This window comes from Capsicum annuum, chromosome 1 (genome assembly GCF_002878395.1).
Source record: "Capsicum annuum cultivar UCD-10X-F1 chromosome 1, UCD10Xv1.1, whole genome shotgun sequence".
Taxonomy (NCBI): domain Eukaryota; kingdom Viridiplantae; phylum Streptophyta; class Magnoliopsida; order Solanales; family Solanaceae; genus Capsicum; species Capsicum annuum.
The window spans coordinates 131,890,790-131,917,424 of record NC_061111.1 but is presented as its reverse complement, the minus strand read 5'-3'; positions in this window follow the sequence as shown (position 1 = coordinate 131,917,424).

The window sequence follows — 26,635 nt, the reverse complement described above, 5'->3', positions numbered from 1 at the left end:
CACTGCCCGCTAGCATTGCTAGAAGAGGCACCCTGAGCTAGGGCTGGGCGAGTCACTGGAACTGGAGCACTAACAGTCTGAGTCTGGGTCTCAGGGAGATAGTCACGATGCCCTTGTCCATCCTGTGGACAATCTCTAACTCTATGACCCATGTCACTACACCGGAAACAACCCCTCTTCTCACCCCAACACTCACCCAAATGAGCCTTACCACACTTAGGACACAGGGGATAATTTGGCTTACTGCCAGCATTGTACTGGGACCTGGATACATATGACCTGCTACCTTACTCCTGCCTACCTCTAGGCATGGGACCACTAGAAGATGACGGTGCTGGCATAGACGAACGATCCTAATACTGAGAGCGACTCCTTCCCTGCAATCTAGTTTGACCCTATCCATGCTGCTTGGACCTAGCTCTCTTATTCCCTCTTATTCTATCTCTCTCCTTAATCTTGTCTGCCTCAATCTATTGGGCATAAGTCATCATCCTAGAAAGATTCATCTCACCATTCAGTATAGCAGACCTACACTCCTTAACCACATAACTAGATATTCCAGTTACAAACTTACTCATACTAGCTCGATTATCAACCACTAAGTCAGGAGCATACTTGGCCAACTGATTGAACTTTAGACAGTACTCCCTAACAGTCATAGAGCCCTGTTGCAGGTTCATAAACTCTTCCACCTTCACCTCTCTCATCTCCAAAGGGAAAAACTTATCCAGGAATGTATCCTAGAACTCTTGCCAAGTTGTAGGGACAACTCTCTTACCTCTACCTTTCCTTCAAGCACAACCCAGTCATAAGAAAGGTCTTTCAATCTATACGCAACCAACTCCACACTATGTTCCTCAGATACATGTATCACCTGAGTAATCTTTCGCACCTCCTCTAAAAATAACCGTGGATCCTCACCAGACTTGGACCCATAGAATTCTGGCGGATTCATCCGCATGAAGTCACGGATCCTGGCAGCGGCTGAATCACCTCCCTACTGTTGTGGAGTCAAGGCCAAGTTGGCCTGAACATTTGTAGTAATAGCTTGGGCCAACGCCTAAAAGGCTGCTCAAAATTCAGCATGAGACACATTTTTATTTAATGGGTCAGCGGGTTGAGGTTACTGACCATTATTATTTTTTCTCGCTCGATGTAGAGGCATATTTCTGAAAGAGAAGAGCACGAATCAATAGCAAAGAGAGAAACTTTAAGCACGATACAGTTCTGAAAGAAAGAACCATACTTTTTCCTAAAACGTCTTGTAGCCTCTTGCTTATAGATGTGGTGCGCTACACACCGATGATCAAGACTCTACTTAACACGGCTTGTTAGACTCTTTATGATACCTTAAAACCTTAGGCTCTAATACCAAGTTTGTAACACACCAGAAAATAGGTCCCGGAGCGTCACATGGTGCTTGAGGCTACGAGTAGCCCCAAGCTAACCCTTTGAGCCATTTTTATTCAGTTCAACACAAATCAATGGGGTTTCCATAAATAACCCTCAAATATCAATAGAGTAATCATCATCCAAGAATAAAAGAATTTCAGAAAGATAACAAAATATGACTTACTAGTTAACTCCCAACATCTGTACTAGTCTGACAAGCCCCTAAGAAAATCAATAAAACCAGCGAGCCATTGAGACATGCCCCAACTAACTCATACTCAGTTATCAAATGTAAACAATTCCGTGAAACCAACATCAGACATCACGTCCTCGAAACATAAGGACTCACCATAACAGAGGATGTAGAACAGTATGCCCAAAGAATCACTGTCGACCCTGGAATTGAGTACCTAAACCTATATTTCGAGAAAATGCAGCCCACATCCAAAGATGTGGGTCAGTACCATGGAAAGGAATCGAGTATATGGGGGTGTATGCAGTTGTATAAACATCATCATCCTAAATATTTATAAGAAATATGCAGGATGTATGAAAGACTTACATAGCCCAAAGAAAATCATCATAATCATGAGAGGATGAAATAAGTACAATAACACATGTGAGTTATCATATAATTTGTCAATCACTTTCAGTTCATCAAGAATATCAATTTTCATAATGTAAATATCATTTAAATCTTTCGAAAGAATAACTTTCACAATTCCACTATCAAATCACTTCACCATTCACCATAGACACAAGGAAACACACACACACACTGGGAGATCCTATAACCGACATAAACCATGTGAGCTACATGGAGTCCAATGTATAACCCACATTGGGAAGAGCCATGCTATCCTTGCCATCGGAGTAGCTTTATCGATATCAAATCCATACATACTAGTGATCACTATATAAATCAGCCTCAGGCTTACTCCTACGGGGGCACGTAGTTCTAGGAAAGTAAGGTCGCCTTATACCTCCCACTCGGTGCTAAAGATTTCTCCCAGACTTAGCTTAGATTATTTTAAAGACAATCCACAACAAAACAATTTCAGTGATATATAAATATACATCGGGAGCCATCATGCTTCCCATCTGTCAAAATCAACCACGTTGTGGATTTCTTTCACACTCGAGGTCAAAATAACTCCATAGAGACCAAAAGGTCAAATCATTCAAAACATCTCAAATATTCAACATCAACGTGCTTATAACATGCACTTTCTAAACAAAAACAATTTCCAATGGTGATTCACGACCCAAATATCAAAATCATGATAAATATCATTCAAGATTCATGATTTATATCACCACACATGTAAATTCATCTTTTAAAATCATAAATATCAAGATTTCATAATCATCATCATAAGATATGGGTTCATGCTTCAAATTCATAAAAATCAAATAAAAATCATGCCTTTGTAAAGAAAATTACTTTTGGGCATAACAATGAAAGACAGTTCTTGTTGAAAAACCCCACATACCTTGAATGATGAACTTTATATCGATACTCATTTTTGAGATGTTAACCGTGCCTTTTAATGATGGTTCTTGGAGTTCTTGAGCTAGGAACTTGGAATCTTGAATAAATTTGCAGAATTAATGGTGAACTTCGGAGGTTCTTGAAGTTAGATGTAGGAGCTTAGGGTTTTCTTTTTGAGGGAATTTGATGAAATATAACATATAATGCTTTTAATAGGCTTTAATATAGGGTTTGGATGGATTTTAGGTGAGGGGGAATGACCAAAATGCCCCTAAAAATCAAATAATTCTCGAATCGGTCCTTTGGTGGACTGCTTTGATAGTATGAAGTAGAACAACCATAACGTTTTACTCCGATATCCAAATTTTATGAAACCAATTTCATTAGAAAGAGGACTCTCATATATTTCCATTGATATATAGTATCTCACCCTGATCATTGTGTACGAGGAGTTATGATCATTTGAAGTTGACCTAAATATTCGCTTTTGATAGGCTGAAGTAGATCAACCATAACTTTTTACTCCGATAGACAAATTGAATAAAACCAATTTCATTGGAAAGAGGACTCACAAAGCTTTTTGTTGATATATAGTAGATGACCCAGATCATTATGTACAAGGAGTTATGATCAGTTAAAGTTGGAGCAAAAATACGCCTGGCCTCAGTACTTTTTCCTGCACGTTTTACTGTTCACTACTATTCACAGTTCGATCGGAATGTTCATAACTCGTTGCTCGGGTGTCCATTTTGGATGATCCACATACTGTTGGAAATCTTATTCGATACTCTATGCAATGGTGGGTCATAATCTAAGACATTCCATACGAAAAATTCATAATTCATTCTAGAAGATAGAACCCAACACGTTTACGCACAAAATTTCAATGAAAAATTTCCTGGGGTATTACACTAGACTTTGATTTTGTGTTTTGAACAAGAAAATAAGGTGAATAACAAAACAAATATGATAGTGAATTGAAAGATCCCCACACGGCTTCACTAGACTTGATTTTCTTTTCAAAAACACTATGATAACAAGATTACATACTGCAAGAGATAGAAACTTGACACACAATATTCAATAATCTAAGAATACACATCTTATTCTGTCTCACTTGTGCGACTCATAAGAGTGAGGAAATAACTTTAAACATAAGGGACTCATGACACACGAGAAGGCTCTTATTAGGCTGCTTTGAGAGACTTTGGAAGCTTCCTACTATCCATTCTGAGAACGTCATTGGGGAAAGGACTGGAACTTACTAATCATGATATCTCAAGAATAATACATGGGTAAGGAAGCATAGCTTCATATTATGGATTCTGAGGAGGAATCTTAAAGTACCTCTGACTTGGGTATAGTGCTTGACTTTCATGAATTATGAGTAAAGCACTTCAATTATTGGAACACAAAAGCACTGATGGGATACTTCCTAAATCTACTACAATCCCACTACATCTATAAAGATTCAAGCTTGGCTATTTCTGATACCTTAAAAATAAGGCAGAGATGGCCTGAATAGAGGAAGTTGAGGATCTGTGTAAGCGCATATAGAATCTCTCTATAGCACGATCTAAGAATCAAAAGAATGGAGACATTTCCTAAATGCCTTATAGCCTCTCGAATAAAAGTACAGACGTCTTTGTACCATTCTGCAAGACTCTACTAGACACAGCTTCATAGACACCCCAAGACACTTGAACCTTGTGCTCTTATACCAAGTTTGTAATGACCTTAAATCACCTCTCAGGATGTCACATGGTTCTTAGGGTCACAAGTGACCCCAAGCTAACCTTTCTATTAGTATAACTCATAAGCAACTAAATAGAAAGCAAAATCTGAAAGAATAAGGTGTAAGATAACTCTATCAAGAATTTGGTCAATACAAAACTGAAGTCACAAGGTTACAACTCTACTTTTACAATACAACTGAAACTCAATACATCAACTCCTACTGACTATCTATGAAGCCTCTACTAGTACAGTCTATGGGTAGCTGGGTCATGACTCCCAACAACCCTAACTCAATACGATTGTATAAAGAAGATATAATACATTTCAACTATATCACTGAATCGAACCCTTGAATTAAAAGAACCCATCGCCTGCTGACTGAAAGCTGCAAACTGATTAGATAAGGTACATGCACTACAACTTGTACCTACATTATGCGACAATGTAGCACATAGACATATATGTGGATCAATACTTAGGAATGTACTGAGTATATGGGGGTGAATGCATATGTATAAAAAAATATCAATCTTCTTCAATCAAATTATACATGCAATATGGGATGACTCACATGGCTTGAATAAGTATAAAATGTATAGCTCATAAATCATACAAGATGAAACATGTAAAACAAATCTCATGAGTCATCATACTTCAACGTTAAAATCAGAAATCTTATCTCATTCTCAATACTTAAAGGCTCAAGGAGCTTCAATGATACTTTTAACTCATACATATGTCTCATGGAGGGTAAAACTTCTTTAATGTTCGAGATCTCATAACTCTTTTGAACTAAAATACTTGGAATGCAGATTCATATACCTTTGAATTATACTTGAAGGCATTTCTTTCACTTTATGAAAATATCTCATTTCAAGCTTTAGGGAAATCATTCAATCTCAAAGGGAAGATACTCTAGTTTAGGGAAATCTCTTATCTCAAAGCTTTATGGAAAATACCATACCAAGGGAGAATACTTCCATTTAGGTAAATAACTCATATCAAGAAAATACTTTAGTTAGGGAACCACTTTGCAACTTTACCATTTGGAAAATAGCTTATAGGGAGGGAAAAAACTTTAGTTTTTGAGGAAGTAACTAATCTTGAAGTTTAAAGGGAAAGAGAGGTTCTCGTAACTGACATAAACCGTGCAAGCTACATGGAGTCCAATGTTTTTTCCTCCTAAGAAAGAGATCCCACGTTGGGGAGGAGCGTCATACTCTTTGCCAGGGAGTATAACGTAGGTCTAGTGATCACTAAACAAACTCGGCCGCAGGCCCAATATTAACTCATCCTTAGGCCCAATAATCATAAACTCGGCCTCAGGCCCAACCTATGGTGGCACATAGTTTTGGGGTAAGAAATCATAGTAACTTACCCGCTCGATTCTAAATACTACTATATTTAGATTATCTGTGCTCATCTAATAAAAATCCATTTTTAGAAATAATCTCATGGTTCACCATGAACCTAAAAATCAAATATGTAATATCATGTAGGAAGTGGATTTCAAAGCCCAATGACCATTAGGTCAAATCATTTCTCAATAATCTCAAAATATTCAAATCATGGGTTCTTATAACACAAGATTTCATAAAATTGCAAGTATCAAGTGGGGCTTACTAACCCATAATTCAATCTTAAGTTAGAACTTATTAAAAGCATACTAGATAGCATATATATACATATCTCATGTAGAAATCTAGAGTTACAACAATTTATCTTAAAATCTTAATATACTCAAATGCTTCAATATCTCAAACATGGTAAATATTAATTTCTCAAGGATTAAAATCATGGGGTATAAACCCAGCTGTAATTTTTCAAGAAAATATGTTGGAATCATGACATTTGACTTTCAATTCATGGAAAACATCAAAGTATTTCAATAAATAATAATGGCTGAAAAACCCTAGTTCAGATTCATGTAAAACCTCATAGATTTAAGGAGAATCATGATTTAAATAAGCCTTTGGGCATAAGGATGAAAGGGTTACCCTTGTTCAAAACCCCACATACCTTGGATTATGAAATTAGATAAACAATCTTGCTCTAAAATATTCTTATTATCTTTGAAAGAGAGGGTTATTGCAACTCTTGACCTGGGGAACTTGAATCTCAACTCAATTTAAAGAATCCACGGTGAGCTTTTGAGTTTCTTGAAGAAGGGTTTTGATTTGATTTGGAGGAGGAACCCCTAGCTTTCTTATATTAGAGATGATTAATGAGGCCAGTTGCTTTGCATTGAATATATAGAAGGGTTTAAAAGATCATAAAAGACCAAAAAACCCTTTTTAAAATAAGTTAAAAATACTGCATGGGACCTGCGACGATGGGGTACGATGTTCCGTCGGGGGTCCGATGGTCCGTCAATCCTGGTTGTTGGACGTCGTCCAGAAGATGAGATTCTACCTCAACTGTGATGGTGGGATGCGATGGTCCGTCGGAGTTCCGATGGTCCATCGATCCTGACCGTCGCACCTGGCCAGAACTGGGTCTATCTGCCTTATTATGGTGGTGGGGTGCGACGGTTCATCGGAGGTCCAAAGGTCCATCAACCCTCTCCATGATACTTGTCCAATGAGTCTATTCCCTATCTCCTTGGGATGGTGGGGTGCGACGGTCCATCGGTCGTCCGACGATTTGTCGGACCCTTCCATCGCACCTGGGCACTCCACTATTTTTTGGGATAAGCCATATCTTTCTAATCCGACATCAGATTTTTACAAGAAGGGTATCATTGGAAAGATAATTCAATTTTCCACACTATAGGAAGTCTTTCTCTAGAAAATTCAACAAGGTTAAGACAATAATCACTTAGGAAGTACTTCCAAATCCTCTAAGGCCGGAATAACACTTCACTTGTCACACTCTAAGGCTTGGACTATGAGGGGAATTTTGCAGGGTCTTACACATATACTGCAAGTCAGAAACATAAGTGTAACTACATTAGAACAACTCTTGACTCAAATCTAATGTAGTCCAAGTACTAGACCATATCAGGAGGTGAAATTGATATGGAATCTTTCACTATTGGGAAAGCATAAAAACAAAAATATTTAAGTAAAAAGTTAATAGACTAACAAAAAATATTCTGCATGGATAAACTGATATATGCTAATCTGTACAATGGGGGATAGAAGTTATTGTTTACCATAGGTTACTTACACTTTCACTACGGATGAGATATAACAACTAAAACTTGTAGATCTTCATGGTCATCAGGTTGAAACTTCTCAAAATTTTGAGTATCGAAATCTCCAGTAACAATAGGTTTATAGGAATCCTCCATTTCATAAAGCATGTCCCAGTTGACTCCCTTGAACCAAGGATGAACCTGAAAACCCAGTAAATTTTATTTTACTAAGAAGACTCAAACAAAGCATGTCAAAATTTCAAGCATGTAGAGAAAGCATGCTGATTATGAATTTATTTATTGGCACCACAAATAATAAGTCATAACTATCAGAGTACAGACAAATAAATGCAATTGATAATCTGGAGAAAGCATGCTGATTATGAATTTATTTATAGGCACCACAAATAAAAAAATCAATGACTACTACTACTATGCTTCAGTTCTAAACAAGTCGAGGTCCACAATCAACTAAGCAAGGATTCATACAAAAACTATCTAAAGTATTATGAGAGAAGCTTTCAATATACAATGTAAAACAACGTGTAAAGATCCTTTTATTGCAAACTCATAGACCAATATACAATTGTTCCCCTCGATAAAATAGCCCATCAGAGTCATAAAATGATCTTTTTTAAGTCTTGAAACCATTGATAACTGAAATAAGTCAAAATATTTCATGTATAAGTGTTATTTTCAGCAGATTCATGAAAAAAGAGCATCAATTCACTAACTTGAGCTGCAAAATTAGAATCTGGTTCAGGTGAAGAACTAGTATCCAACTTCTTAATTGATACTTGTTGTCCATTGCTTAATTTAGTGCAAAAAAGATGGCCATAAGATCCCTCTCCAACCAAATCTTTTTGACCAAAATTTCCAATCATTCGGTTTAGTTCATCCAAAGTGAAAATTGGTGCCTCAATTGGTAGTACTTTATGAGGAGTTCCACCTGTTGCAGTGCTCCTCGGCTCTCCTATATTACTTGCTACAATACAATAAGATACAATAAGATACAATACAAATTACTTGCTACAATACAATAAGATACAATACAATGTAACGCCCCAAATTTGGTACCGAAATGCTACACGGTGCTCATGATCTCGAAGGACCACAAGCTAACCCATGGATGATATTTGTACCTGAACACTGCATAATATACTATATAAATGTGGAAACATGAACAAAAAGGCCATAAGGTTCAAAACTGATAAATCACCACAGGACATAACATCTGGGATAGGGAATAAATACATAAAACAAAACTGTCTAAACATACTATTGTTTGAAAAGCCTCTAAAACATGACTGTCTGAATAAGGAGTTGATAGGACATGTCTCCAACTAACTCCAACTAATAAATTAATTAATGAGATAATAAATTAATGGTTATGTCCTCGAAGGATGAGGAATCACTGCTAACTCTGACTGCTGAGACTAGAATGCTACTGATGCTTTGGAGTTCGTGCTTTTGAACATATGGTATAAAACACCATAGCGCAAATGCGTCAGTATGATTCAATGTATTGGTATGCATGTGAGTTAGGATGAATGCAAAATTGTTTACATGCATGAACTATACTAACTGATTGAATAACATGAACGTTAGAATGCATGCATAAATACATAATAACTGTGACTGAGTTCATGATAACATGATTACTGAGTCAAAGTACTTATAACGTAAGATACTGATAACTGTATAACTGAAATAACTGGTACTGAGCGACTATATCTGGCAGTTTAGTTTTTGATGGAACTAGCTGAGTTTCATACTATTCTAAGTTGATTGTATCTGACAGTCCTAAATTCTATAAAACTAAATGAGTTATATTATTGAGACTAAGTGACTGTATCTTATAGTCCTAAATTCTGTAACTGAAATTATGGTAAGTAGTCATCTAACCGACATGCCCCTAATACGCCATTATGGCTGAGTTGGGGTCCAATCTGTAACCCTAATTAGAAGGGTGTCAATACTGTGCCACTGGTAAGGACAATCTGTGACTAACCTTAATATAACAAGTAACTCCAGTGAGAACGGTGGGAACCCTCATGTAAAAGGTTAAGACACTTCATCTACCCTCATATAGTAGGCTGTGATGTCTCAACCTATGTTGGCTACATAATTCTGGAATGCAAGGATTGCTTCTAAGATTTACACACTCATATAACAGGTGAGTTCCCATCCTTGGGTTCACTCGGTGCTAATTCCTACTCCCATCTGAATAGACACTGAACATGATTAACTAAACTGACTGGACTGAGTTAACTAAGTTCAGTTGACTAATGGAATATTACTGAGTTTTTCTAAATTATAAGACTGACTGAGTTCTACTGAACATGGCTTGACCAAGAGTATCTTGAAAACCTGACACTGGCTCTAGGCATACAACTAAATTGTCGGGTACAAGTACCCCTATGACTCGATGGAAAAAAGCTGACAAAGCATGACTTTCTTGAATAAATGATCACATCAACAATCCATAATATAATAAGTTGGAGAATTCATAAGGTACAAGTTCTAAAACAACATAATGGCCTCACATATATCCATAATTCATTGACTAAGATATTTTATCAAACAATTGACATGCATGAACTTGTACATGAATAGGAATTTCATATTATCATGCTAGTATGACAATTTTCCTTCACATAGGCAATTAATCAAACACATGGTGAGTGTAGTATATGTAGACAACATTATGCAACAAGTAAACATCATGATTCAATTCTAATTTCATCATTCAAGGGTTTAATTATAGGTTCACATAAATCTACACTTCTAATAATAAATTCCGCTTAAAATTTATCACCAAATCAGGATTAGAATTCAATTGGTCATTATCAACATGAACAAAAGCAAAACCAACATAGAATTAATAAATATCCATATACTTGAACTTTGAAAAGAGATTTTTGGGCTTCATGGATGAAAAGAGTCCATAAATGAACACTATGCATACCTGGGTTAGTGACTTCTTGAAGATCTATGGAGGAAAACTTGAATTCTTGGCTTGGAATCGAGCACCTAGTGTTTCTTGTTCTTGGGGATTGATCTTTTTGAGAAACCATAATTTATTGTTGTAGAAGAATAATAAAGTTATGAGCTATGGTCAGGTATAATTAGGGGTTAAATCGGGTGGAAAAAGACTTGAATACCCTTTTAAGATGGCTTTAAAATAACTGAAGGGGATGTACAATGATGGGTGTGATGATCCGTCATTGGGTCAACAGTCTGTCGGTCCTAACCATTGCACCTGAGCAGAATATGGGTTGACTGTCTCCCTTGCGACGGCCTGGGCGATGGTCCATCGGAATGAGCCATCGCTCTTACGCAGAAAGTGGTATCACTACCTCATTGCGATGGCATAGGTGATGGTCCGTCGCTAGGTCGATGGTACGTCAGCTCTTACCATTGCACCTGGGCGATTTTGACTGCCTTCTATATTTTGGCCGTAACTTTCTCTTCCGATGTCGGATTTTTCAAAATATCGTTGGAAATCTAATTCAATTTCCTACATGATAAAAATTAAAAATCTTAAAAATTCCATGTGTACAAAAATGAATTCATCTTTCAAAGTAAGTTTTTAACATTCTTGTGTTGATTTCAAGCAACGGGGTATTATAATATCTCACCCTTGAGAACATTTATTCTCGAATAAGACTAAGTGAGAGGGGCAAAGATAAACTGACATACGTACTGAACATGAACAACTAGAATGTGATCTCATGACTGACATGACTGTTAACTAAATACATCCTGCCAGACACACATATCTGATGCATGTGTAACTGTTTTATGAATGCATGACTGAGTGTTCTAATGAACCAAAATTCTCTCAATAAGAATGCATGTCAGATGCATGATTATATAACTGAATATGCAATGGTATTTAATACCAAGTTTACAATGGAATTCTAAACATGAAATAGATACCAAGCTTGTCACTGAAATCTGAACATGAAACTGAAAAGCTTAAGGAGAACTATTACCTTGAGCTAGATCTGAGTTAGCGGAGAAGAGGTAAGGATACTTGGTATGCATGTCTGCTTCTGCTTCCCAAGTATCTCCCTTAACGGATTGATTCCGCCAAAGAACTTTAACTAGAGGTACTTTTTTGTTCCTCAGTCTACGAGTTTGATAATCTAGGATTTTGAATGGAATCTCTTCATAAGAAAGGCTGTTCTAAACATCTACGTTCTGAATAGGGAATACAACTGTTGGGTCACCTATGCACTTATTAATCAAAGATACGTGTAAGAATTGATGAATTGAGGCTAGATCGGAAGACAATTCAAGCTCATAGGCTACCTTTCCAATACGACTAAGAATTTTAAAAGGACCGACATATCGGAGGCTGAGCCTTCCCTTCTTGCTGAACTGATTTACTCCCTTTATGGGAGAGATCTTTAGATAGACATCTTTATTAATCTCAAACTCGAGATCTTTTCTACAGATATCTAGATAAGACTTCTGTTGGCTTTGAGCAGCCTGGAGTCTTTCTCTGATCAACTGGACTTTTCCTAAGGCATTGAATAGTAAGTCAGGCCCTATGACTGAGGCCTCACTAAATTTGAAACAACCAACTGGAGATCTGCATCTCCTACCATAAAGAGCTTTGAATGGAACCATCCAAATACTTAAATGGTAGCTATTTTTGTATGCAAACTCAATCAAAGGCAAGTGGTCATCTCTACTTTCTTTATAATCAATTGCACATGCCCTTAGCATATCTTCTAAAGTTTAAATGGTCCTTTTTTCTTGACCATTTTTCTAAGGATGAAAGGCCATACTGAGAAAAACTTTGGTACCAAGACCCTTTTGGAATGCTTTCCAAAAATAAGAGGTGAACTGGGTACCTCTATCTGAGATAATCGATAATGAAACACCATGTAATCTGACCAACTCTCTGATGTAGATTTTGGAATTATCCTCGGCTGAATAAGAGGTATGAACTGGAAGAAAATAAGCTAATATAGTCATCTTGTCTACAATGACGCAAACTGAATCATGCTGATGACGAGTACGAGGCAAACTCATCACAAAGTCCATATTCACTTCTTCCTACTTCAAAGTAGGATTACTGAACTTCTACATAGACCCACTAGGCTTCTGATGCTCTATCTTAACTTGCTGATATGTAGAGCACTTGGCTACAAACTCTGTAATATCTCTCTTTATCCCACTCTTCCAATAGATCTCCCGCAAGTCACGATACATCTTTGTGGCCCATGGATCAATAGAGTAGCGTGCACATGCACTTCTACAAGAATTTGCTGCCTTAAGTAATCTACACCTGGAACACATAGATGACCCTGATAATATAGAACACTATCTCCCCCTTGGAAGAAAACCTCTACTTTCTGATCCTTAACCGACTCTTTCAACTTGACTAGAATGGGGTCTTTATCTTTCTTTTCTTTCACCTTAAAAACTAGAGATGATTCTAAACTACTCTGAACCCATATGTAACCCTCTTCGATATCTACTAAGCAAATGCCTAGTCTGGAAAGTTGATGGACTTCCTAAGCTAACTTTTTCTTATTTTCCTCCACATGAGAAACACTACCCATAGACAGTTTACTGAAAGTATCGGCCACAACAATGGCCTTGCTTGAATAATAAAGGAGACTAATGTCATAATCTTTCAAGAGCTCTAACTTCCTTCTATGATGAAGATTGAGATCTTTATGAGAAAAGACATACTAAAGGATCTTATAATCTGTGAAAACATCTACATGAACACCATATAGATAATGCCTCTAAATCTTTATGGAAAAAAACTATGGCTGCTAACTCAAGATCATGAGTAGGATAATTCTTTTTATGAGGTTTAAGCTGCTTGGAGGCGTAGGCTATGACCTTACCATACTACATGAGAACACAACCAAAACCTACTCTGGATGCATCACAATACACTACGAACCCATCTGGACCATCTGGAAGAGCTAAAATAAGAGCTGAGGTGAGTCGAGTCTTCAACTCCTAAAAACTCTTCTCGCAAGGATCTAACCACTGAAACTTAACTTTCTTCTGAGTCAATCTGGACATAGGGGATGCGATAGAAGAAAATCCCTCAATAAACCATCTGTAATAACTAGCAAAACCTAAGAAACTCCTAATGTTTGATGGAGAGATAGGTCTGGGCCAATTTCTTACCACTTCGGTCTTTTGAGGATCTACTCTTATGCCATCACCGAAAATGATATGGCCAAGGAATGCTTTTGACCTTAGACAAAATTTTCACTTACTGAATTGGGTGAATAGCTGATGATTTTTGAGAGTCTGAAGTATAATTCTGAGATGGTATGCATGATCACGCTCACTGTGGGAATAGACCAGAATATTATCTATGAAGATTATGATGAACATGTCCAAGTACTCCTTGAACACACGGTTCATCAAGTCCATGAAAACTACTGGGGTATTAGTAATACCAAAGGACATGACTAGGAATTTTAAGTGACCATATGGAGTACGAACGGCTCTTTTTGGAATGTCTCATTCTCTGACTCTGAGCAGATGATAGCCAAATCTGAGGTCTATTTTAGAGAAATAACTAGCACCCTGAAGTTGGTCAAAAAAGTCATTAATTTTGGGATAAGGATACTTTTTCTTGACTGTGACTTTATTGAGCTGACGGTAATCAATGCACATTCTGAGAGATTCATCTTCCTTTCATAATAATATGACTGGTGCACACTACGGGTACACACTGGATATGATGAATCCCTTATCTAGAGGAGATCTTTTAACTATTCTTTCAATTCCTTGAGTTTTGATGGGGCCATTTTGCATGGCAGAATAGATATGGGCTGAGTATTTGGAAGAAGATCAATACCGAAGTCTATTTCCCTTTCGAGAGAAATTCCTGGAAGATCTTTGGGAAAGACATCTGAATATTCACTCACTACTGGGACTTAATCAAGACTGGGAGTTTTTGAGCTAGAGTCCTTAATATAAATAAGATGACAGAGCTAGAGTCCTTAATATGAATAAGATGACAGACACACCTCTTAGATATCATTCTTCGTGCCCGAAGGTAGGAAATAAGCTGACCTCTAAATACTGAAGTACTACCCCTCCACTCTAGGATGGATTTATTTGAAAACTAGAACTGGACTATTCTATTTCTGCAGTCGATAATGGCATAGAAGGAATAAAGCCAATCCATGCAAAGAATGATATCAAAATTAGTCATATTTAATTCGAATAAGTCTGCTGAAGTGACTTTCTGAAATATCATAACCGGGCAGTTTCTGTATACCCGTACGGCTATGATGGTTTTACCCACTGGGTAGAGATTGAAATGTGCTCTGCTAGAATTTTGGGACTGACTCTGAAATTGCCTGCTATATAGGGAGTAACAAAAGACAAGAAAGCTCCTGGATCTAGCAAAACGTAAACAATCACATAAAATATTTGTAACATACCCGTAACCACATCAGAAGAATTTTCCTGATCTTGTTGGGACTGAAGAGCATAGAGTCTATTTGGGTGTTGCCCACTAGTTGCTCTGAAGGTGGCACCCTGGTGGTTTAGGCGACTGGACGAAGCTGGGGAACGGTTCTGATGACCCTGAGGACCTGGCTAAGGACAGTCTTTGACTTTGTGGTTTGGCTTGCCATATCGAAAACAAATACCACTGCCAACTGTACAAATGCCCTGATGGTGTTTTCCAAAAGTCTAGCAAAGAGAATAGGTATGGGCACTACTAATACTGCCCTGAGACTTAGATCCTGACGCTCTATCTATGTTACCATCCATGAACTTAAGAGCTGGTACGCTAGCTGAAGAAGGAGCTGGAATTGATGACTTAGGATGAAATTGAGAATGGTTTTCTCCTTCTGATTTGGGTTGAGAAAAGTTGAAACTACCTGTTCTTGCTCTCTTATTCTACTTCTCCCTCATCTTAATCTTTTGCTCCTCTATCTGTTAAGCATGATTCATAAGCCTGGCTAAATTCATATCATTATTTAACATCGCAGACCTATATTTGTTGACCACACTATCGTTCACCCTAGAAAAAAACTTACTCATCTTGGCCCTGCTATCTACAACCACATAAGGGGCATATCTGGCTAATTGAGTAAACTTAAGAGAATAATCTTTCACCATTATGTTGCCCTGCTTGAGGTTGATAAATTCTAACACCTTAGTCTCTTTCAGCTCTTGGGGAAAGAATCTATGTAAGAATGCAGTGACAAACTCCTCCCACTCAATAGGCCCTATATCATCTGGTCTTTCTGACTTCCACTGCTTGTACCAAGTGTTAGAAACATCCTGAAACTAATATATAACTAGCTTAGCACTCTCAATAGGAATAAACCCTATGATGTCAGTAACCTTTTGAACCTGATTGATTCTTGAGGGTCCTCATCTGACTTAGACCTGAGAAAGGATGGAGGATTTATTTAGGTGAAGTCCCGAATCCTGGCTGCAACTGAATTGGCCACTGGGTTGGCTGAAATAATGGTTGGTCATTCATTTTAAGCAGCAAATGACTTAGCAAGAGTAGTGAATACAGCTCTAAACTCTGCATGACAAAATGTTCGCCCAAAGGTTCTTCTGGCTAAGGGGCTGGCTGATTCTGTTTCTTTTTTTAGGGGGCATGTTCTGTAGAAGATAGGGATAAATGGATTAGAATGAGATATTGATTTGAGATTATGCTAACTGGAATGACATGAATACTAAAAGAAGGGAAACTTTTCCCAAAATATCTTATAGCCTCCTGCACATAAATATGGCACGCAACACACCCATACATAAGACTCTACTAAATGCGGCTTTCAGACTTCCTAGGACTCTATCAAACCTTAGGCTCAAATACCAAGTTTATAACACCCCAAATATAGTACCCGAAATGCTATATGGTGCTCATGACCCTAATGGACGACAAGCTAATCCATGACTGATATCTGTACCTGAACACTATATAATATACTATATAAATATGGAAATAGAAATAGAATGGCCGTAGGGTTCAAAATTGATAAATCACCATAGGACATAACATCTGGGGTGGGGTATAAATACTCAAAACAAAACTGTCTAAACATACTGTAGTCTGAAAAGCCTCTAAAACATGACTATCCAAATTAGGAGTTGATGGGACATTTCCCCAAAAACTCTAACTAATAAATTAATTAATGAGATAATAAAGTAATGGTCATGTCCTCGAAAGATGAGGACTCACTGCTAACTCTGACTGCTGAGACTGGAATGCTCCTGATGCTCTGGAGCTCGTGCTTTTGAACCTACGGTATAAAATACCATAGCACAAATATGTCAGTACAGTTGAATGTACTGGTATGCATGTGAGGTAGGATGAATGCAGAAGGGTTCACATACATGAGCTATACTAACTAATTGGATAACATAAATGTGAGAATGCATGCATAAATACGTAATAACTGTGACTGAGGTCGTGATAATATTATTACTGAGTCTGAGTACTAATAACATGAGATACTGATAACTGTATAACTAAAATAACTGGTACTGAGTGACTGTATCTGACTGTCTAGTTTTTGATGCAACTAGCTGAGTTTCGTACTATTCTGAGTTGACTGTATCTGATAGTCCTAAATTTTGTCGACCAATCTGAGTTCTGTTACTGAGACTGAAAGACTGGATCTGACAGTCCTGAATTCTATAACTAAAACTTGGGAAGTAGTCATCTAACTGCCACGCCCCTAATATGCCATTATGGCTAAGTTAGGGTCCAATCTATAACCCTAATTTGAAGGGTGTCAATACCGCACCACTGGTAAGGACAATCTATGAGTAACCCTCATATAACAGGTAACTCTAGTAAGAACGGTAGGAACCCTCATATAACAGGTTAAGCCACCTTATCTATCCTCATATAGTAGTCTATAATGTCTCAAGCTATGCTAGCTACATAGTTCTGGAATGAAAGGATTGATTCTAAAAAATCACACCCTTATATAACAGGTGAGTTCCTATCCTTGGATTCACTTGGTGCTAATTCCTACTCCAATCTGAATAGAAATTGAACATGGTTAACTGAACTGACTGGACTGAGTTAACTACGTTTCATTGACTGATGGAATATTATTAAGTTTTTCTAAATCAGGAGACTGACTGAGTTCAACTGAACATGGCTCGACCAAGAGTATCTTGAAAACTTAGAACTAGCTCTAGGCATACAACTAAATTATTGGGTACAAGTGCCCCTAGGACTCGATGGAAAGAAACTGACAAAGCATGACTTTCTTGAATACATGATTACATCAACAGTCCATAATCTAATAAGTTGGAGAATTCATAAAGTTCAAGTTCTAAAGCACCACAATGGCCTCATATATATATCCATAATTCATTGATTAAGATATTTCATCAAACACTTGACATGCATGAACTTGTACATGAATAGGGATATCATATTATCATGCTAGTGTGGCACTTTTCCTTTACATAGGCAATTAATCAAAAATATGGGGAGCATAGTATATGCAGACAACATTATGCAACAAGTAAACATCATGATTCAATTCTAATTTCATCATTGAAGGGTTTAATCATAGGTTCATATGAATCAACACTTCTAATAATAAATTCCGCTTAAAACTTATCACCAAATCAGGATTAGAATTCAATTGGTCATTATCATATGTACAAAAGCAAAACCAACATAGAATTAATAAAAATCCATATACTTGAACTTTGAAAAGAGATTTTTGGGCTTCATGGATGAAAAGAGTCCATAAATGAACACTATGCATACCTGGGTTAGTGACTTCTTGAAGATTTATGGAGGAAAACTTGAATTCTTGGCTTGGAATCGAGCACCTAGTGTTTCTTGTTCTTGGGGATTGATCTTTTTGAGAAACCATAATTTATTGTTGTAGAAGAATAATAAAGTTATGAGCTATGGTCAGGTATAATTAGGGGTTAAATCGGGTAGAAAAAGACTTGAATACCCTTTTAAAATGTCTTTAAAATAACTGAATGGGATATGCGATGGTGGGTGCGATGGTCCATCGCTGGGTCGATGGTCCGTCGGTCCTTAGCGTCGCACCAGGGCAGAATAGAGGTTCACTGTCTCCCTTGTGATGACCTGGGTGATGATCCATCGCTAGCTCGACGGTCTGTCGGACTGAGCCATCTCTCTTAGGTAGAAGGTGGTCTCACTGCCTGACTGCATCACTGCAATCGCATAGGAGATGGTCCGTCACTAGGTCGATGGTCCGTCGGCTCTCACCGTCGCACCTGGGCAATTTCGACAACCTTCTGTATTTTGGTTATTACTTTCTCTTTCGATGTCAAATTTTTGAGAAATTGGTATTATTAGAAAGCTAATTCAATTTCCCACGTGACAAAAAGTAAAAATCTTAAAAATTCCATGTGTACAAAAATGGATTCATCTTTAAAAGTATGTTTCTAACATTCATGAAACGAATTAAAGCTAGGTAGAAATACGGGATATTACATACAACAACTTTATTTATAATACCATATTATTGCCAAAACAAATGTTCTCATCAGCACAAAAACAATAGTTACATTTTAGTTTCCATGTCATGAACTTTTCTAATAACACATCCATCGACTGCTTACCAAACTCAAATGCAGATAGCCCAACGCAAGCATGCAAAGCAGCCGGAAAAGTAAAATTATCATAACCTAGATTTAAACATGGCATCTTCCTCACTAGTGCCAGTCCCTCCATCCATATCTTAGCTTCAGAATAACCCGAAAGAAGTGCATTCATGAACACATTATTTCTAACAGGCATTTCATCGAACATCATAGGTTCATTCTTGATACACGAGGATTTTGCATACAAATTTACTAAAGCATACCCCACATAAACACTAGAAAGCCAACCGAGGAAAAAACAAGTTGGGCTATTAATAATTCTTTGATCGACTATTGGGAAGATATTTGCAGAGGGTTTGTTTGAGCATAGAGTAATGATATTAAGCTATAGATATGATGACTACTATTTTTTACTACAGCTGTAAATCATATAAAATGGAAACTTTACCTGTATTAGAAGCCTTGATGATTTCGTCAACATTAGCGAAAGTCCAATAACAACGTATTTGTGAAGTACGGCTTGTAAAGAGAGATGTTTCTATATATGAAAGCATAAGAGAAATGTTTTAGGGAAAGTAAGAGAGAGACAAATGCTTTTAGGGAAAAAAGGGGGGTAAATATCACGGTATTTTTAGCGGTATTTTTTGGGAATGGATAGCAGGGGTTAAAACCCCCGCAAATTATATATTTTTTGGTGGTATTATTTTGATGTATAGAGTGGGTTAAAACCCCTGCAAATTATAAAATTTTTAGCGGAGGATTTTTAACCCTCGCATTTAATATAGTTTTGCAGGGGTTAAAGTAACCCCCATAAATAAACCCCCGCAATTATGCCCATTTTTTGTAGTGCATGATCTCCTAACTGAAGGTAAACATAGTGAATGCCTTGATTGAACATATTAAATTTTTTCTTGATAATCACATGACCTTTGCTTTAGGTTTGATTGTGAATGAAGCTTCCCAAATAGCAACTATAATAGAGAAGTTGTCACTTTAGTGGAAGGACTTCAAAAACTACTTGAAACATAAAAGAAAGGAGATATTAGTTGAAGACCTCATCATGAAGTTACTTATTGAAAAAGATAACATAGAAACCAAGAAGAGGTATAAAGGAAATTTGGAAATTAGTGAAGTAAATACTGTGGTGGATGGCCCTAACAACTAAAAAAATGAAAGAAATCATTTGGACAACAAAGAAATCCTCTAAAGAAAAAGTTCAAAGAAAATTGCTTTAATTATGGCAAGGTTTGCCATAAGTCCGTAGAATGTCAGGCCTAAAAAAAAGGCAAGAAGAAAGATCAAGCCAATATTGCTAAATCCAAAAATGAAGTGGATGATCTATAAGATATGATTTCAGAATGTAGTTTAGTGGGTAATACTAGAGAGTGGTGGATTGATTCCAGTGCCACCCATTATGTATGTACCAATAAGGAGTTGTTTGCTTCGTATGCTCTGGCTGAAGATGAGGAGAAGATTTATATGGCTAACTCCAGAATAGTAAAGCTTGAAGAAATAGAAAAAATTTGCTTAAAGATGATATCAGGAAAGGTGTTGACACTCAACAACGTCCTTCATGTATCGGAGTTGAGAAAAAACATGTTATCCATATCACTTCTAACCAAAAATAAATTCAAATGTGTATTTATTTATAGTAATATTTTAGTTAGAAAGGGAGAAGTATATGTAGGAAAAGGTTAACTCACTAAGGGCCTTTTAAAGATCAATGTAATGACTATTGAGATCAATAAAAGTTTGATTTCTTATTAGTTGATTGAGTGTAACGCCCCAAGAACCTATTCTGAGATGTCACACAGTGCTCAAGGCCACACACAGCCTTAAGCTAACCCTCTGAGCCTGTCTTTACTCCTACAATTCACCATGACAATAATCGAGCGGTAATAAGGAAGAATAATAATGCCATGAACATACTGAGATACAAAGTAATACTGTCCTGTACAATCAAAATACTAACATTCAGTACATACTGGTACTCTAGTCTGACAAAGCCTCTACTACATAAGAATGAAGAGCCATTGGGATAGATCCCCAACTAGCCCGTACTGAACTAAAAGTAAACAACCATCTATTAACAAGACAAAATTGAAGACATAGGTCCTCGAACCATGAGGACTCACCAGCCGCAGAAATATAGATGAAGGGACTCAAATATCACTGTCACTGCTGAGATTGAGCACCTGAACCTATATCATGAGGAAATATAGACTACAAAAGAGTATGAAAGTTAGTACTTGGGAATGTACTGAGTATATGGGGGTGGATGCAATATTTTAAATAAAATCATAAATGTATAAGAAAATCATGCATGTTGACAATAATAACTCTCTTCACTTGAATTATCTAAAACATCATTTTTGTAAGTCATCAGTAATATCATATGCTTCATAAATCTCATAAATCATTTAACTCAACTCAAACTCTTTGAATCATGACTTAGAGTGACTCGGTATCTCATGGTACCTAGATCATTATTGACGTGGGAGTTTCTTACAACCAACATAACTACTCCATGTGAGCAGTATAGAGTCCAACGTTTTGCCCTCCTAGAGAGAGAACCCCACATTGGTAGGGGTGTCGTACTCTTGCCAGGGAGTACAACCTCAATCTCATCAACACAATATCATTCTAGGCTTTTGGCCCACAATTATCAACATCAATCCTACAGTGGCACGTAGTTCTGGAAAAATACCAAATCACCCACTCGGTGCTAAATAATTCTCCCAAACTCAGCTCAGAACGCGTTAGGAAATCCACCTCAATCAATATCAACTCATGGTTCTATCATGATGACCAAAACAATAGTATATCTCATTGGTAAATCATATACGACTATGGATTCCTAACTCGACTCAAAATCAAAACAATCTTTCTCAGCATCAAGTACCTTTTGCTTATCAAATCATTTCAAATATCAAAAGCTTCAAGGAAACATCATAGGAATCATTCTCGACTTTCAATCTCAAATATCGATATGTATTCAATAGTCAAATCATTCATAGAAAAACATAAATCTTGTCACTTATCATAAATCCCTTAGAAATCATCAATATATATACTGACAATATACAACTCATGGAGTAAATACTCAATTTAAGAAGAATGATGGTGAAATAACCATAAATATCAAGCTTATTCAACTCAAGTCTGATAAATCATACATAAAGAAATTTGGGTGTAAATCCACTTGTAAAATCATGTAAATCAATAATAGAAAGTAAATCTTTAGGCACAAGAACGAAAGGAGTGTTCTTCTTCAAACTCCACATACCTTAGATTTTGATTTTGAAGATATAGAAACTTGCTTGAAACTTGTTTCTCACACTTTTAGACCAATACCTTGCTGCCTTTGACTTGGGGAGTTTAGTTCTTGAACAACTTGAAGAAATTTATGGGAGATTTCTTGAATTTCTTGGAGATGATTTGATTTTTTTGGGTTTGGAAGAAACCCTAGGTTTCTAGAGAATTCTTGAAAGAAAATTGGAGAGAAATGAAGAGAAAATGATCTTTTCTTCTCTACATATATATATAAGGCCACAAGGAGTGGAAATGACCAAGATGCCCTTTTGAAAAATGCTGAAATTTGCTGATCAGGGCCTGTGACGGTCGACCTGACGGTCCGTCAGAGTGGCTGACGGTCCACCAAGTCATCTTTCACTCAAACACCAAAACTGGAATGTTCTGCCTCGACATGACAGTTGACCGATGGTCCGTCAGAAAAGTGACGGTCTACCAAGTTGTCCATTACTTGAGGGCTAGAAATGAGACATTCTATCTTGGTCTGACGGACACCTTGATGATCCATCAACTTTGTGACGGTCCACCACTTTGACCATCACACGACATCCCAAAAAAAGAGCTACTGCCTCAGCTTGAAGGGATTCTTGATGGTCCACCAAGGACCTGATGGTCCACCAGGTCAACCGTCAAACCTGGGCATTCGATAACATTCAATAAAACACCCATAACTCACTCATCCAATGTCGGATTTCAATGAAATTGGTATCAGTGGAAAGCTTATTCAATGATATACATGATAAAAAGTGGAAACTAGAGAAATAAAATATGGTTTAAACATCAATCACTTTTGAAGTCATATATATCCATTCAAAAAGATAGATTTAGGCTTAAGAAATGATTGGGGTATTACATTGAGTCAAATGAATTGTGGAATGAACGTTTAAGACATGTCAAGTATAAAGCCTTCTAAAAATTGATTAATGTAGAAGTTTTGTCTAATTTTGAGTGCAATAATTAAAATGTCAAAGGTGTGTGGAATCAAAGTATTCTAAGTATCTAAAAAGTCTGTTGGAATTTCAATCCCTTAGAATTAATCCATATAGATAGTTTTTATATAAAATCAACACCATTTCGTGGTGAAAAAAAAGTATTCTATAACTTTTATTGATGATTACACAAAATATTTTTATATTTATTTACTATGGTAAGGATAAAGCAATAGACATATTTAGGCAATATAAAACAAAAGTTGAAAATCAGTTGGATAAAAAGATCATAACGATAAAAAGTGGTAGGAATGGAGAATATAAATCTACTTTTGTGGAGATATGTGTAGAAAATAGAATTGTCCATCAAAATACTTCCTTGTATTCATCTCAATCAAATAGTATTATGGAAAGAAAAAATCGAGCATTAAAGAAAATGATGAATGTCTTACACGTAAGTTTGGGTTTACCGCAAAACTTGTGAAGGAAGCTATACTTACAAATAACTGAATACTCAATAGAGTGATCCATAGTAAGACACAATCAATTTCATATGAATAACAAAAAGGAAGGAAACCCAACTTGAAATGTTTCAAAGGTGTGTCTAGAGAAAGTTCAAGTTCATGTGCCTAAAAGAATAAAAATAGGACCTAAGACTGTGGATTGTGGGTTCAATAGATATGCTAAAAGGAGTAAATTATGTCAATTTTTGGTTCATAAATTCAAACATCCAGATATCAATAAAAATATGGTAATTTAATCAGATAATGCTGAGTTTTTTGAACATATTTATTCATATAAAATTGAACATGAGTAGTTTAGTAGAGGGCTTAAATGACCTCGAGATGAACCATCAAATGGATGTGAAAACATCATTCTTAAACAGAGAATTCGAGAAAAAATTTACATGGAACAATCAGAGAATTTTGTGATTCCTGGTTAAGAAAATAAAGTGTACAAACTTATTAAGTCACTTTATGGACTAAAACAAGAACCCAAATGGTGGCATGCAAAGTTTGACCAAACTATGTTGGAAAATGACTTCAAGATAAATGAATGCGATAATGTGCTTACATTAAAGACACTCACAATCACAAAGTCATTGCTTTTTTGTATCAGATGATATAGAGATCATCAGCAGATATATTTTTGACATGAATGCTACGAAATGAATGTTTTAGAAAAAGTTTAATATAAAAGACCTTGGAGTTATGGATATTATCTTAGGGATAAGAATCCATAAAACTCTAAAAAAGTTGTTTTCATAGTCTCATTACATTGAAAGGTACTTGATAAGATCATGTATTTAGATTTCAATATTGCCAAGACTTTATTAGACGTAAGCTTTGCATTTCAAAAGAATAAAGGTAAAAGTAACTCACTGTTGGACTATGCAAGAGTGTTGGGAAGTTTTATATATATCATGAATTGTATCCGACCAAATATAGAATGTACTATTAGTAAATTTAGTTGGTACATGAGTAACCCTAATCAAAATCATTGGGTGACAATGAAAAGAGTTTTGGGGTATCTGAAACATACTCAAGGGTATGATTTCCATTATAAAAAATATCCTTTGGTAATTGAGGGATATAATGATGCAAATTAGATCATCAGTTTGAATAAAGTAAAATTGAGAAGTGGATATGTATTTAATTTAGGTGGAGAAGCAGTCTTTTGTGAATAATCTAAACAAACATATATTGCCCGCTCTAAAATGGAATATGAGTTTAACGCGTGAGATAAAGTTGGTGAAAAAGTTGAATGTCTCCATAATTTCTTAAAAGATTTTTCTTATTGGTCCAAACCTTTGGCACCAATATGTATACACTGTGATAGTCAAGTGGTGATTGGTAGGCCACAAAGCATGATGTACAATAATAAACCTCGTGATATAAGATGAAGACATAATACCTTTAGGGAACTACTCTCTAGTAGAATTATCACTGTTGACTATATGAAGTCAAAGGATAATGTGTCAGATCTACTTAGAAATTGAGTATATAGAGATGGAGTTAAGAGATTATCAAAGGGAATGAGTTTATGGCGTAGGACATGTCAGCATGGCGGTAACTCTACCTAGCAGACAGGAAATTCCAAAAGCTAGTTTCAAGGACAACAAACAAAGTTATGATTGATGGTTCAACATTGCCAATATACTTAACCCATTCTCATGATGAAGACAATGTTCAGGAAATAAGGATAAGGCTTATTGTTTGAAGCTATTTAATAGTTTTTAAGTTTGATAAATTTGACCAAATAGTTTGATATATAGGATTAAGAGGAATCAACTATGTGAGGTGAAGTGGAAGCCTCTTCAAGAAGAATGTTAGTAAAGGTCTATTCTCTAAGCTCTCATGAAACTAGGTTGTGTTCATGGCTGAAACGGATAAAATCATAAGAACCATAAATGGTAAAAAGCTGGTTGTATGACTTATGTTGTCTAGGTGTATATCATATCTATCAATTGAACGAATGCATCTGATGCATGTTCACTATGGAAAGTTCAAAAGAAAACCTACTTTTCCAGATGTAATTAATCTTTGCTTGTTGATCACATACTCGTCCATAAATTTTTTGATAATATAGTAATTCCCTATTCATGAGAGGGAATGTTAGGTTTGTAAACGGTGTGAATGGAAAATGAATAGATTTTTTTCTGGAAAGATATCAAGAGAAAGGATGCAATTTGAATAGATACTTTTTCGGTTTGAATGATTATGACCTTTCCAATGGGTTGTGACTTATCCAAAGAGTTGTACCTTTCTGAACCATTGCTTCTCTCCATGAAGCAACACCATGATAGCTATAAATACCTAAATTTTTTCTAATGTAAATACATGATTTTGGGTTGTAAAATAATCTTCTTCTTATTTTAAAAACTCGTGTGATTATTAAATCGTTGAGTGAGTTTAAAGTTTCTAAAAAATTAAGGTACTACTATTTTTAGAAAGTGAATTATTTTATCCTGGGAGAAAAATTTCCATTAAACTTGAGTTCTTGAGGGGAATAAATTCCTTAAGGACACACCATAAAGTCAGTGGACTTGATTCTAAAATTTTTTGT